The 16,474-nt window shown below is 34.5% G+C and overlaps 1 long non-coding RNA gene across 1 annotated transcript in view; it reads right to left on the bottom strand.

The window, feature by feature from the left end:
• Positions 1-16,474, bottom strand: part of LOC138690972 (uncharacterized) — a 443,659-nt gene that overhangs the window by 74,672 nt on the left and 352,513 nt on the right. The window lies entirely within an intron of this gene.

Genomic DNA, 16,474 nt, shown 5'->3' with positions numbered 1-16,474 from the left:
TCCTTGAAATAAAATAAGGTATATTACATCTAAGGTTTCCCGCCCATTTCTTATCTGAACATTCAATATTTCAACTTCCTCATGTATCCACAGAAGATTGCTACTTATTTCTATCTTAGTACAAACGAAAACTCCCCCTCCCTTTTCACTTCTATCCTTTCTGAAGACTCTAAGAAAAGAAATAGGAGAAATAGGAGAGAGGGGAATGATAAATAAGATACGTTTCAATGCATTAAGTCTGAGACTGTACTCAAATCACAATATAAAAATTTCCGAAGGTAGATGACTATGGAGTTAAGATCGATGTACCCGTATTGATCATATTCAATCGAGATTCTGCATAGCGACGAACTGTTTGGTTAGAAGCGGCGTCACAGCCTAACATCCCACTACACTGCTTGCAATTAGGTCTGTACTGCTGAATTTAACCTAATTCTCTTGTTTCTGTATGCTTGTCTAGTTTCAATCAGCCAATGAACATGATTATACCATAATGTTTAAACTGAGGGGAGAACGTTGAGGTTAAAAATTCATTGTGAGCTCTCTATGCTCGAGTGCAAAATCAAGCAAAACAAGTGAATGTTTTTTGAAATTTTAAACCCATGAAATTTAAATTTGTTATGATTCGGACGCTATTCCAATTATTTAAATAAGTTTGCAATATACGAGTATATTGTTAGTGTGATTTTTATCTTTTCTATTCACACAATTACAGACGAGTATCGTTTTAAGGGAAATATGTTTTTATTTGTAAATTCGTAGCAATTTATAAATAATTTTAAGTACAATAGACCGTCGTGAAAGACTTATTTACTTCAGAATAGAAATCATTCGTTGAAGTATCATTCATTCATTAATTTCTTTTCCCATTTACTTATTTATTTGGTAATTTAGTTATGTATTATTTATTTATTTATTTATTTATTTATTTATTTATTTATTTATTTATTTATTTATTTATTTATTTATTTATTTATTTATTTATATGTGTAGACAGATAGATATTTATTTGTCATCAACATTTATATTAGTTATGGTGTACCACAACTTATGTATACGGGTTTCACCATAACTTTCTATTACATATACCTACAATTAGCATGTAATCCAGACAGCCTGTTAGACTAATAACTCTTCTACTCTCGCTATTAACTTAACTGCAAACAATAAATTTCTTCTTATTGATTTTAAATGTCCACCATCTGTTCGTTCCACACTTACGTTCCTTTCAGTATTCTAATCTTATTAATTAAATTTACATGTAATTCCGTCTTTCTACATTACATCTAACTCGCAACACTTCACACGGTTACACTCATTGGGATATTTTTTCTACCTAATACACGTCATTATAATAATCTTATTAAATCTTGATATGAGTATCTAGTTCACTTTAGTTTGATCATTAATTTGTTAGCCGCAATCAACACTCAGGAAAAAAAAAAAAAAAAAAAACTACAGAAAATTTAAATACTCTCACTAAGATCATCTTTCATAAACTTCACATCACTTTCTAAGATTTACTTCTTTACAATAAACTTCAATCGGTAACTAAATTTATTAAATTGCCACTTTTTAATTTCCCAACATCTTTTTCAATTTTATAAGTTCCTAGCTCATCTCTATATCTATGATCCCCTAAACATATTTTCATCACACTAAAACACGGTTTACGAGATTAAATGACCAAACTCCCTGTTGTAATTCCATTCAGACCTTTTATTTATTTCTTACCGCTCATGCACCAAGTTCTAAGAATGTAACTTTTTTTGGCCCTTAAATGTACCCGTCAACGATAAAATACTGCCTTGTGGTGACGAAATCACTATCTCTTCACCCATCATACTTTTAGCATCCTGACATTTATATGTATACAGGACTTATGTTATGTCTTTAGTTAAAGTATATATTCCCCCACAAGTGTAGCATATACCTCTGTAATACTCTTAAATATTCCATGTATTATTGTGCACGTAGTTCATAACGCCTCGTGTTAATTTTCCTTTTACGATTTTCGAAAATTTCCAGTTGAAGTCAAATACTTTTCCCTTAAATACAAGGGTAATAATCAAGGTACAGTAAGAATAATTAATATTTATAGATAAAACTTTAAATAAGCAGTAACTATTTTAACAAGATATGAATATCGCAACCATCCCCATATTATTAGTCTATTATTATTATTATTATTACTATTATTATTATTATTATTATTATTATTATTATTATTATTATTATTATTATTAATGTTTCAAAAGTACAAATTCTTCAACTAGTCTCACAAACATAAATAACATCCTTCAGTGGCGAATTTTTTTCAGAGAGCTATAAGTCCAGAGGTTTAATAGTTCTAACTTCGAATTAAATTTCAGCTCCTTATCTTGAAATGTACTACATCTATTCCAACAAAAAGAAAATAAATTATTAGCGCGACAAGCCATGGAGGACCATGACCTTTACATGTTACATCGTTACGAGTATTAATTTGGTTTTATCTCTCCTTGCTTCCCTCGTCCTTAACATTACTCATTGTGAGCGATAGCGCCACTGTTAGTGACAAGGTTAAATAGGATTTCGTGAGGAAATATTTTAGTGTAAATTATAGGGGAGAGTCGGGTAGTATCGGACAGCGGGTAATATCGGACAGTGAGTTTCTTTCATCTACCACACGATGATAGTACCTGATTGACAGGGTTACGTATCTGTGATGTCGCATAGAGAAACGTAACCATGTCATTCAGGTACTACCATATGGTGGTACATGAAAGAAACGCACTGTCCGATACTACCCGATGTCCGATACTACCCGACTCTCCCCTAAGCATTGTCGATTTCACCGATATTTTCTGGACCACATCATATTTCTCCTTCATTTCGCTGTTACAATGCGTTATAATATCTTAGAAAAAGGTGTATTTTCTTATAGCCCATTAAAAAATATCCCATTATACTCCATAAATCTTGCACTTGACTAGTACGGTAAATTCTTCAAGAATATAGTCGCGAATTTTACTAGCAACATTTCGATTCTGTCTTGTTTCACATAACTCGGTACGACCGGTTATTAGTGATGAGCAGTCCTCGTATCTATACGGTCCGCTTTATCCAGTTGTTTCTTCTATCTCGTTTTGCGTTATCACTATTGAGGCAATCAAGTGGACTTAACCATTTCTGAAGACCAAAGATACGGCGATTACATATAGAAGTACTTATATCGTTTTCGTTATCAGTATTGAGGCAACCACGTGGATTTAAACATTTTTGAAGACCAAAGATAAGGCGATTACATATAGACGTACTTATTTCGTTTTTCGTTATCAGTATTGAGGCAGTCACGTGGATTTAACCATTTTTGAAGACCAAAGATAAGGCGATTACATACAGAAGTACTTATTTCGCTTTGCGTTATCAGTAGTGAGGCAGTCACGTGGACTTAACCATTTTTAAAGACCAAAGATAAGGCGATTACATATAGAAGTACCTATTTCGCTTTGCGTTATCAGTAGTGAGGCAGTCACGTGGGCTTAACCATTTTTGAAAACCAAAGATAAGGCGATTACGTATAGAAGTACTTATTTCGCTTTGCGTTATCAGTAGTGAGGCAGTCACGTGGACTTAACCATTTTTAAAAATCAAAGATAAGGCGATTATGTATAGAAGTACTTATTTCGTTTTGCGTTATTAGTATTGAGGCAGTCACGTGGACTTAACCATTTTAAAACATCAAAGATAAGGCGATTATGTATAGAAGTACTTATTTCGCTTTTCGTTATCAGTAGTGAGGCAGTCACGTGGACTTAACCATTTTTGAAAACCAAAGATAAGGATACTCTTCTCAGTCACACGTCACCTGAATAAAAAGATACCAAATCTGTGATTTGTATAGCTGCGACCTTGAAAATAATTTTTATGATAGTACTTCGGTGTATTTTTCACCAGCAATGATTGAAGTTCGACTCAAGTCTTTTGTGAATGCAAACAGCCTTAAGGAAAGTGTATCTTCCACTGATAAGTGAAGATAAGAATTCATGTGTGATAACGCATGATTTCTTGAACTCAGAGGAAAAATAATTTTAAAAAACGTATTGTTCCTTTGTGGACAGATTTATTTAAAAACGAATATTTTGATAAATTATCTCATTAAATTTTTAGGAACAGACATCTAGGATAGTATAAAATAATTCAACTTAGAACCCATATCGTCGTCTAGATTCCTATTCCATGCGTGTTTATTTTTCTATAAAAATCCCATTATGCACGGGATGTTCGAACCTTGCTTGAAGTGTTTCCAATTGTTTGGCCGCACGATCTCCAGACTTAACTCCCTTGGATTTCTTTTTATGGTATTTTTTAAGGACCGTGTGTTTGCAGATAAATCTCCCACTATTCCACAATTAATGGAAAGGATTGTGCACACGATACAGATGGTTACTCCTGAAATGCTCTCTAGAGGAGATGGCCCGTTGCTTGCGTTTGTGCATTCTTCGGGGCGGTAGACATGTTGAGAACTGTGAGCCATAACAATGAACAACAAATTTTTACTTTTTGTCTTGCTCCGAAATAAAAATAGGTGACTAGACATATTACTAATTTAAACTTCAAATCCAATTGTCCCATCACGTATCATTTTCCGGGGAAAATGAATTGAATTTTTTTACAAAACTTCTTGTTTTTCACTGCTACGGATAAAATTACAACACACTAGGGATTCAAAATGCCTCATAAATCTTGAAAAAATGTGTACTCGATACAGAAATGATGTTACATAGTTTAAAACACATCAATAAAAATATTTCTTGCGTATAATGAGAAAAATCTCGGAATTTGAAGTTACATTTTTTTAAATTTTCTGGATTACTTCTGTTTATAACTAGATCCGGGACTGTATTTTACAAGGAACCAACAATAGTATGCAAGCCTGCTGGATGATGATATTCCTTTATATCTCCTTTTCATTTCATATATTTCTTGATGAAATCTTTCCCCATGCTTGTCGCTTACTGCTCCACGGTTAGGAGGAAATAAATCCAAATGATAATGTAAAAAGTGTATTTGAAAGACATATTACACCCCATTTTCTCATATACACTTGACATGGTTTCCATAACAAGTTCTATGTAGTTGTCTGTCCTAAAATTTTCAAAGAAATTTGAGCAAACATCTTTGAAAACACGCCATGACGGAAAGCTTTTCCTCAAATAAAGAGTCAGCCATAACTTTGTGAATTTGTGGACAGATCAAAATGCCCTCTTTTAAATTGCCTTCACTCAAACTGGTAAATTTTTCTTTCAAATTCTGAAAACCACACCCTTGTTTGTTCATTACGTAGACCTCACTTTGAACTGCTCTGAAATTTACTGAACAGAAGGGACTAATATCTGCTTATTTATTAGAAGTACAAAAGAACATGCCAACAACCATAAGAAGCCGGAAATAAGTTATAAACTCATAAAATGCATTAGCTTTTGTTTTTATTTGCAAATCCCAACCAGCGCCAGATATTTCCTGGGAGAGCACTTATCGAAAAGTTAAATCATAGTATATACAAAACCCATGGGGTATAATTTATAAAATGTGTCGAAAACCCGAGAACTTCAACAGATCTCTCAATACTATCCAAACCGACAACGGGTTTACCTCTAATACATACGAAACAGCTAGTGTCCTAATCAATAAATTCTTTCCTGATGATTCTATAGACACGGATGTGCACAAGCGTACCAGACTTGAATCCGAGCTGTTACCTGACACGGAAGATGAACCACAATTCACAGCAGAAGAGGTAGAGAGGGCAATAAAAAAATTGAATGATAAAAAAGCACCAGGGATTGATGCAATCTCTGCCAATATAATTAAAAATGTACATACGAGCTGTGCCGATCTCTTTGTGAGTATTTTCAATAAATGTATGTCATTGCAAGTCTTTCCTGACTGCTGGAAAATCGCAAATGTTAAAATAATACCAAAACCGCACTGTCATAACCGAACAGCAAACGCCTATCGGCCTATCTGTCTACTACCTGTTATGGGAAAACTCTTGGAGAAACTTATTATAGATAGAATTATGTATAACTTGTATAATACAAATATGTTAAAAGGGAATCAATATGGGTTCACACCGCAAAAATCCACAGAAGATGCAGTGCTTCATGTTGTGAACTGGGCAAATCAAACTCTAAGACGTCGGCAGTTCGGATTACTCATATCACTGGACATTTCGGGGGCATTTGACAACGCTTGGTGGCCTAAAATTATGTCTCAACTGAAGAAAAAAGGTTGTCCTAGAAACCTATATAACCTAATCAAAAATTACTTTAGCAATCGCAAAGTACAACTCACGATAGGAACTACTACTCTAATGAAAGACGTTAATAAAGGATGTCCCCAGGGTTCCTGCTGTAGTCCAGGGCTTTGGAATATCTTATATGACGACCTGCTACAGATGGATCTGCCAAATGATTGTCAATTAATAGCATATGCTGATGACGCTCTCGTCCTAATAACAGCTGACAATATAAACTGTATTGAAAACAAAGCCAATGAAACGCTGACTTCCATATCCAAGTGGGGAAAAGACAACAAACTACAGTTCAACCCTCTTAAGACAAAAGCCTTGCTGATTACAAGGAAAAGAAATTACGACCTACCACACATACAGATGGACATGAAGGATATCGACATAGTAGAGACACTCTTGTATTTAGGCGCCACTCTCGACAAACGTATGTCTTTTAAGGCACATATTGATTCACTAGTCACTAAATCACACCAGTTTCAATCTGCTTTGCATAGGGCCACCAGACCAACCTGGGGTCTTAGTCCTGATATATTGCGAACAATATATCATGGCGCTTTCGAACCATTGATATTATACTGTGTCTCGGCATTTCAAAATATACTTCACAAAAAGTGGGTTCAAAATAAATTAATACAAATCCAGCGTGGATTCATTCTACGAATCACGAAGGCTTACAGAACCACATCGACAGACGCAGCCCTAGTGATCGCGGGTATACCACCATTGTTTTTAACAGCCATGGCTAAAGCTGAAATCTCTAACGTGAAAAGAAATGGGATATTTATAGAACAAGAATCATATCTTGAGGTGGAAAAAAGATCACATTTTCAATTAACTGGTCATCCGAAAGATTTTCACCGTGCATCAAATACATGTACAGATCGACATGAATACAACATCTATACTGACGGCTCTCGGTTGCAAAAGGAGAACGACGTCACCTTGGTGGGCTGTGCTTTTGTTACCTACTACAACACTACTGAAGTCCACTCTGCCACGTTCCGCCTGGCGCCCATGTGCTCCGTGTTCCAAGCAGAACTCTTTGCCATCTTGCAAGCAGTGAAATGGAGCATTACCAACGGGATTGACTCATGTATTCACAGCGACTCTCAATCTGCCTTACAAACCATTGACGATAAATACAACTTGCATTCTATAGCCGTCGAAATCAGATCCCTAATACTTAAATTTGAAGGTCGTATTTGCTTAATGTGGGTGCGCGGCCACACAGGTACTGAAGGAAACGAAAGAGCGGATACATTAGCGAAGCAAGCGGCCTCAACCAACTCAGAATATAAATATTCCACCTGTCCTATTTCGTACATCAAGCAGAAGATCAAGCACACAACTACACTCAAGTGGAATACATACTGGAACTCTAGTGTTAAAGGCTCTGTGACCAAGAAATTATTCTTTCCCAATGTACAAGACAGACTATGTTGCAGTCAGTTCTCAACCGACTTCTTTTACACCCAATTTATGACCGGCCACGGAAAATTCGGTTCCTACTTTGAAAGATTTAGGATCAAAAGTGCAGAAGAATCTCTGTGCATATGCAAAGAGAATCAGACTGTTGAACATTTGATTTTTCACTGTCCAGTGTTCGAAAGGAAAAGACACTTTTTAAGATATCATATCTCGGATTGCAATTTAAATTACTCCACACCCCTTTACCATTTTCTTAGAAAAAAATGTTGTTACAAACAATTCACAGAGTTTATACACCACATCCACGCAAGACTGTAGCTGTTAATTGTATATAAATTAATGATGTTATAAAATCCTAATGCACTATGTAAAACAAGGTGTCTATCTTTGGGACATAATAATAGTAATGACAACAATAACTATGTTTGTATTATAGATTTTACTATTGTTGAGTATTTGATGACAGGTATATAGTTTGTAACCATAAGTAATTTTGTTTTTATTTTTTCTTTACTATCGCAAACCAACTATATAATAGGTATTTTATTTGTAACTACGCCAATTCTGTGCATTATCTCATTAATATTGCTTAAAATTATGTATAAGATCACAAATTAATGTAATAATCTTGCAATTTCTCTACACCTTCGATTATAATTTCTAATTTTACTTCATTTTGTTTTAACTGAAAGTAATTATTGCATAACGTATTTAGTATTGTTTACTGTCTCTTAATTAGTGTATTTATATTGTAACTATGATTCACACCTACTATTAATTCTTTAAAATTGTGTATTATCACTACAAAATGTATTTCACATGTAACAAACTACAACCCTAATATACCAAAGGTAAAATAGGGATTCAATATTTGGATAAAAATAATAATAATAATAATAAATCATAGTATATCTTAAAAACCTTACGTGATGCGAAGAAAAGAGATACATTTTCGGATTCAGCGCACACCAAACCATAAGGGACACATTGTTTTAAGTCGGAGCAAAATTCTTGTTGTTCAATGTAACTAGTGTAAGTTCAATGCATATAAATCACTAGTTCGTCCAGTACTGGAATATGGTGCTGCATGTAGGGATCCTTAGAGATTAGAACATATTAAGACAGTGGAAAAGATCAAAAACGGGCTCTCAAGTGTTCTCGTAATAATTCACCATTAAAATGGGACACACTCACGGACCGGAGAACGCGAATTCGATTATGCGCAATGTTCAAAACATACAGAGGTGAGCCTGCCTGGAGAGAAATAAAAAATAGGTTGCAGCCGCCGAATTACTCTTCAAGGAACGACCACTCATATAAATTGAGGGAAAGAAGACAGAGGACGGACACTGGAAAGTTTTCTTTTCTCAATCGTACTATCAGGGACTGGAATGCTTTACCTGCAGACTTACTAAAGGCTTTACCAATAACCAAAAATGTATTTAAAAATAGGCTTAAGGACTTTACTAATAGACAGTAGTGTATTATACACACTATTTAAAGGGTGTAATTGACATCTTGTTATGTGAAGTGTTGTATCAGTGAGGAGGTGTGTTGTGTCAGTGAAGTCTATTGTGTAAGTGAAGTGTGTTAGTGTCAGTGAAGTGGCTGTGCAAAGTATTTGAACAGTGAAATGGTTAGAAGTGTTAGTGAAATCAGGATAGAATCAGTGCAGTGAGTGAGTTGACAGCAAAATAAGTGTATTGCCGAAAGGTACTTGTGCAGGTACGAACCTGTCACACTCGTGGGTCTTAGTTCGAACTTAGGGTTAAGATACAAATTAGATTTACTTTAAATGTTATTTAAGTGACCATGCTTCATTTAATTTAAGATGCTCCTTGTTATTATTATTATTATTATTATTATTATTATTATTATTATTATTATTAATTGTTTTTATTAGTTGTGTTTATTATTAATTGTCATTATTGAGTGTAATTAGTTACCACTGCCACCGGGTATATACCCATTTGCAGTGTGAATAAATACATAGGCTACATACACATACAATGAAATTTATCATAGTTATGATTTTTTGACACTAACCCTAACTTTTAAATTTCATAGCGACAATTTCATTCATCTCTACATAGAAAAGTGGAGAGTTCTGGAGGGGAAACGAGTAACTAAATCGAATATACGGCACCGAGAAAGGTGGTTCATATTAGCAGAGATGTTCAATACAGCCAAATATCGTAAAAATTAGTCAATTTTTCGAGTGATTAGTTACTTATGAAAGATCCTATACTTTTGGAATTGAACATCGGCTCACTCAATGCAAACTACGAACATAGGCTTAATTGTAACAATTCCCATGCCTACTTTTAACAACATGAAAGTCAACTGTAACGATACTGCATGATAGAATAACACAAGATTTCCTGAACTTTTATGTAACATGATTATTTTATCTGTGTTTCTGTCGTTGGAACGAGTGAATTATTTTTAAAGGATTTGAAAATTTCAATTTTTCTACATCGTTGAAGTATCTAAATCCCACTAAAACCAAGTTGTGGTGAAATCTTTAATCTCGAAACTGTATATTACACAAAAATATTAGTATTATTTTCCCTGTCGAATTTATTGTGTCGCTAGTTTTGTGGGTGTGTAAAAGAGACTGAGGGCAGCGCCAAGGCAGCCTGCAACCCCTCGCTCACTGAGGCTACCACAGCAGCCACATATTTCATATCTCGGTTAGCCAGTAATCAACTCTGTATCGGTGTGTAGCTAGCCCGCGGTTACAGGCAAATTTCCACGAAGCCTCAAGGGTTATTTGATTGCTTGTTCAGATCTATACATTTCTCTTAGCGTTATCAATATTTATAGGCCTATCAGAATATATGACGAAGCGATAATGGAAGTGTAACTTCTTCTCTTGCTAATTTATTAAAAAAAACAGTGATTCCCAAACTTTTGGAAAGCGCGACCCACTTTTGGGCGAGATTTTAGTTTGCTATCTCTCACTACCGTACTTGTACTTAAGCCATTTCAAAAATACCCGTAAAAAAAAAAAAAAAAAAAAAAAAAAAAAAAAAAAAAAAAAAAAAAAGATAAATTTACTTAGAACTAGTGGATATCGTCCAAGGAATGACAAAAATACAATTATATGTTGTAACAATGACACGAAATTTTACGTAAAAATAGTAGGGCTTCAAACTATCACCGCCGCACAGTGGCACAAACTAATAAGTTTTCAGCTACCTAACAGAATTTATGAAACTTTACACAGTAGTTATAGGTAGCATATTCCTTTTGTATACGAACTCTGGTTAAGTTGATACCCATTATAGCTGAGTTAAATTAGACAACATTAATAACGTTTCTCCTATCTAATATATTTTTATGAAATTTTACACAGTAGTTACAGGTAGCATATTCCTTTTGTATACGAACTCTGGTTAAATTGATACCCTTTATAGGGGAGTTCAATTAGACAACATTAATAACTTTTCTTCTATCTAATATATTTTTATGAAACTTTACACAGTAGTTACAGGTAGCATATTCCTTTTGTATACGAACTCTGGTTAAGTTGATATCCTTTATAGGGGAGTTCAATTAGACAACATTAATAACTTTTCTCCTATCTAATATATTTTTTGAAACTTTACACAGTAGTTACAGGTAGCATATTCCTTTTGTATACGAACTCTGGTTAAGTTGATACCCTTTATAGGGGAGTTCAATTAGACAACATTAATAATTTTTCTCCTATCTAATATATTTTTATGAAATTTTACACAGTAGTTACAGGTAGCATATTCCTTTTGCATACAAACTCTGATTAAGTTGATATAAAGGAAACTACCTTTTATAGGGGAGTTCAATTAGACAACATTAATAACTTTTCTCCTATCTAATATATTTTTATGAAACTTTACACAATAGTTGCAGGTAGCATATTCCTTTTGTATACGAACTCTGGTTAAGTTGATATATGGGGAACTACCCTTTATAGGGGAGTTCAATTAGAAAACATTAATAACTTTTATCCTTCTAATATACTTTTATGAAACTTTACACAGTAGTTACAGGTAGCGTATTCCTTTTGTATACAAACTCTGGTTAAGTTGATATAAGGGGAACTACCTTTATAGGGGAGTTCAATTAGACAACATTAATAACTTTTCTCCTATCTAATATATTTTTATGAAACTTTACACAGTAGTTACAGGTAGCATATTCCTTTTGTATACAAACTCTGATTACGTTGGTATAAGGGGAACTACCTTTTATAGACGGATTCAATTAGACAAAAGTAATAACTTTTCTCCAATCCATTAGATAGGAGAAAAGTTATTAATTTTGTATAAATGCATCCCCTAAAAGATGTAGGTCACTTTGTACCAATGTAATTAGAGTTTGTATACAAAAGGAATATGCTACCGGTAACTAATGTATAAAGTTTAATAAAAGTCTATTAGAGAGGATTACTTATGTCTAATTGGAGGACTCTCGTAGCACTTTATGAGTAAGAATGCTGGGTGGTTGAAATGTGGTATGTTACCGGCTTCTTATCTCGCTCTGCAGGCACCTCTACTGATTAAGATCACAAATTGTGGGTTGCTCAGTTATATATGAAAAATAATTAAAGGGTTTTATTTCATTTTTGACATGTGATTTTCTACTATTGTCCTCCTAAATATGGATTTTGGGTCATTGTGCGCCATGGTGCTGCAGTAATAGGTCAATATAAATCAAAAATGATAATTTCACTATTTCTTACCCAATGAATTATAAATATATTATATTTCTGCTCGACATTCTTGACAAAAAATATTTTATTCATTTCAATGTATTAAAGAACTTACGGAAGATTTAGCTATGTATCATAGTCTACGACAAATACTGAGTTCTTTTGGGGGGGGGGGAAGGTGGAAATGCAATCAAGTTTGCACAGTTTTAAACAACAGCTTTTCGAGTATTTCTAGAAGAAACGACAGTCACGGAACCTATTTTTTAGTCAGTTGTGTTCAACTGTGCATGTGGTTACTTAGTTACTGTCCAAGTCTGACAGGAGACCTGGGTAGCATTCTCGAATCCCTCCAAATCGTCTGTGTGTTTCCGCCCACTTGTATGTACTATAAGTCCGTAAATCCCCAAACTCTTCTCGCGTTCACTATTACTTTCAGTGCATCCTTCAGTAGGCAGTTTCTTTTCAGCCAGTGACCCAACCAATTACTTTTTCTCTTCCTGATCAGTTTCAGCACCATCCTTTCGTCACTCACTCTTTCCAACACGACTTCATTTCTTATTCTGTCCGTCCACTTCACACGCTCCGTTTTTCTCCATATAAACATTTCAAATGCTTCTATTCGTTTCTCTTCACTTCGTTGTAATGTTCATGTTTCTGCCCCACCGAATGCCACAATCCACACAAAGCACTTAACTAGTCTCTTCCTTAGTTCTTTTTCCAGAGGTCCGCAGAAGATGCTCTTTTTGCGAACCTCTGGAGAAACAACTAAGGAAGAGACCAGTGAAATGCTTTGTGATGAGTGTGGCACTGCAATGTTATTTACATATTTAAATATGTTCCACATTTTAACTTGTTGGTTCATTGTTGAAGATCACTTACTATCTTACTGTCTTGAAGTGTGATTTGTTTCTGCAATATGTTGAAAAGTACTAAACGATAAGTTAAATTGTGGGATATATTTAAATATCATTGTTGTAAAACCTGGTAGGCTACTACCAACATAAATAATCTTCTCCTTCTTCTTCTGCCAATACAAAGTTTTGGGTTATTTCCCGTCTGTGAACTACAAATGGAATTGGTCCGTTCAACGTCGGTGAGGTCTGCCTAAATCGCTTCGTCCTCGTGGATGGTAATACAAAAGTCTCTTTGGTAAACGATTTTCAGGCATCCTAAGAAGGTGGTTTCTCCATTTACGTTGATAATGTTGGACGTCTGCGGTCATCTCCTCAACTTCCCACTGATTTCTTATGTCTTCGCTCCTAATGCGGTCCCGCAAGGTAACTCTTGTCAGTGATCGTAGAAATCTCATTTGTGATGCGTTGATTCTATTTATTTCCTTTTGCCGCATGTCCAACATTCACTGCCATATAACAGAGCTGGCTTTGATATTATGTTACGAATTCGGATTTGGACCTCTTTTCGCAATTGTTTTCCAAAGTTCCTTCTCAAGATGCCATTCAATTGCTTATATTTCAATATATTTTATTTATGTCTTTCTGATAATTATACAAAGAAATATTACTTCCTAAATATACAAAATCTGTCACTTGTTCTATTATTTTGTTATCAACCACTATTTTTGCTCGTAGAAGGTTTTTGCCAGAAACTGCCATTACTTTTGTCTTTTCGGTTGATATTTTCATATTGTATTCTTTTAAAACTATCTGTAGTTGAAAAACAGAGCGCTGTAATTAATCTTCAGTTTCTGCAAACAAAACTTGGTCATCTGCATATATTGTTGTATTTAGTCTTTTGTGTTCGTCAATTTGTATACCTTGTGGTGCTACTTCATTCCATTCTTGAATTGCTTTGTCTAAGTATATTATAAACGAAAGAGGGGAAAGGCCACAACCTTGTCTAAGTCCTGGAAAGCATAAATAATAAATAATCTACAAAACATTTCAAAATAAAAATAAAATTAAAAAAACCAATAGAAAGTGACGGTAAAGACTATGTGGGGTGTTTCAAAACCTCATATACTAGTTATGTGTTTTCTAAGAAAATAAATTAACTGTCTTATTTTTAACAGTTGGCATATGAAAACATGAAGCAACTCTTACACAATAAAAAAAAACATAATTACATAAGAAGAGCTTTTAATGTGTTTTTAATTTAAAAAACTGCGAGTGGGGTGTCAAAACACCCCACCAGTCCTTAGAAGGTTAAAATATGAAACGGAAGCTTCTGTCATATCTGGACAATGCGTTTTACAATTCACTTCCACCGGTTGTCTCGGTCTACAAGCAGAAAGCTAGTCAGAAAACAGTGGGTTGGAGACCTTTTAAACCACACATCTATATGTTTCAAATACGAACTAACTGTCCCTTTCGCTTTGGCGGTTAAGCATTCACAAAAGCACAGCTAGAGGATAAAAACGGCGCGGTTCCGAATTGAATGAGCATTCTGTGTGATTTGTGAATACTATATCACAGGAAACTGTAATGATCGGAGATAAACCCAGCTCAACACCGCTTCTAAAGCTGCGTGATACACTGAACTTTTTAAAACATTATTTCCAAATATCTTTGTTTGATAAAATTTAGACCTACGCTCATGAACACAGTATTCCAATATAGTTGTACTGTATTTCAAGTCTATAGAAATAAAATTATGAAGTAGGTGTAGGCCAAATAACTTTTTAATCAGCCATACTATAATACGCTAATTGCATGTGATGTAACTGTAACTTAATAACATACATTAAAGTATGACATTCTTTATGTCATTGCAACTATTGATTACAATTCAGCATTCATTAATATTGTACGCGCAACAACCCGCGAGCTTTGAAAGACGCAAGTTTTAATCAATTGATAAACAAAACACTCAAATAAACATTAACCCAACTTCAAACATTCCACAGGGAGTCATTTTCCAGACAAATTTCACAAACTCAACAACCAACAACTACCCGTTGTCTCCATCCCGGCTGTACCGAGACTGAAACACTTGGCCACGTACTGGGGTTCTGTAAGAAGGGAGAGCTACTGCGTAACAACAGACACCATCGTGCCCGTACAGCAATTGCCAACCTGCTAAGAAACAGAGGATGGGAAGTACATGAGGAGATTCATTGTGTGTCTGAAGATGATTATCATAAAAGGATGGATATAATTGCCATCAATATAAGAACCCAGAAGGCGATGGTCTTAGGCCCTACGATATGCTTTGAGCGAGACACGAATCAGGCACTACAGATAAATGATGACAAGATGACAAGCGAGCTAAATATGTACCTTGTCTTCCATACCTTAGTGAAAAATATGGCATTTCGCTTTACAACTGGGATGTTACAGGCTTACTATTTGGAGCGAGGGGTAGTTTACCAAAATTTCCTTTTATGAGGTTCAGGCGATTGTGATGGAAATTCTGAAGGCCTCTCTTCAAATTCTATAATATCATTTATATGTTAAGACATAATTTTTTGTTTAATGTACAGTAGTGGCAAAAAAAAAAAAACCGGACCGACCCTTGTAGCTGATACAAAAGAATCCTGTGCTGTGTATTGTGTCAAACTGCGGTAATTTCAATATGGATAGTGAAGCCAGAGGTATGTACTACTATTTAACATAAAATACGCAGTTATCTTTGCCGAATAGAGGTAGAAACGTAACATTGATGCCAGGTGAAAACAAAACACTCAAAGTTTTTTCGTCTGTAAGTTTGAGGCACTGAAGGAAACAAAAGACGCTCAGAATCGAACAAATGCAATACATTTCAATGTTACGATTAAGTATACAAGATAGATGTTTGTGACTAGCAAAATTTGAATTTGTGACTCTGAAATCAGCTACAAGGGTTGGTCCGTTTTTTTTTTTTTGCCACTACTGTAGAAATCGAATAATTATTTTACTCGTTTCATTTCCCTTTATCCTTTTATATTTGTTAATTCCGGATCCCAGTGGTCAACCTCACTTGCGGACGAATGATTTGAAATAAATCTTAGTAGAAATAAAATAAATTTTGTTCATATTAATTTCAATCTTCTAACACATGGAGTTCATTTCCTATGTTTTAATGTGTTTTAATTGCTTTGAGATTAAAATATCCAA

The sequence above is a fragment of the Periplaneta americana genome, chromosome 16 (assembly GCF_040183065.1).
Source record: "Periplaneta americana isolate PAMFEO1 chromosome 16, P.americana_PAMFEO1_priV1, whole genome shotgun sequence".
Lineage (NCBI taxonomy): Eukaryota > Metazoa > Arthropoda > Insecta > Blattodea > Blattidae > Periplaneta > Periplaneta americana.
This window is presented reverse-complemented; position numbering and strand designations above follow the sequence as displayed.